This window comes from Herpailurus yagouaroundi, unplaced genomic scaffold (assembly GCF_014898765.1).
Source record: "Herpailurus yagouaroundi ecotype Mexico unplaced genomic scaffold, PumYag 29, whole genome shotgun sequence".
Taxonomy (NCBI): domain Eukaryota; kingdom Metazoa; phylum Chordata; class Mammalia; order Carnivora; family Felidae; genus Herpailurus; species Herpailurus yagouaroundi.
The window spans coordinates 70,340,775-70,341,066 of record NW_024412377.1 but is presented as its reverse complement, the minus strand read 5'-3'; the positions used below and the strand labels follow the sequence as shown (position 1 = coordinate 70,341,066).

General features: G+C 41.4%; 1 protein-coding gene across 4 annotated transcripts in view; it reads left to right on the top strand.

The window, feature by feature from the left end:
• FER (FER tyrosine kinase) overlaps nucleotides 1-292 on the top strand; it is a 437,513-nt gene that overhangs the window by 433,621 nt on the left and 3,600 nt on the right. The window lies entirely within an intron of this gene.

Genomic DNA, 292 nt, shown 5'->3' with positions numbered 1-292 from the left:
CCGACGCGGGGCTCGAACTCCCGCGTCGGGCTCTGGGCTGATGGCTCAGAGCCTGGAGCCTGTTTCCGATTCTGTGTCTCCCTCTCTCTCTGCCCCTCCCCCGTTCATGCTCTGTCTCTCTCTGTCCCAAAAATAAGTAAACGTTGAAAAAAAAAAATTAAAAAAAAAAAAGAAAAAAAAATTGAAGTTAAAAAACTTTCATTATTGCTTTTAGTCTGTTTATAATCTTAATGGAAAGAAAATAAGGCAGGCACAAGATAAAATTGCAGAAATCTGACTTAATCTCCTAGGC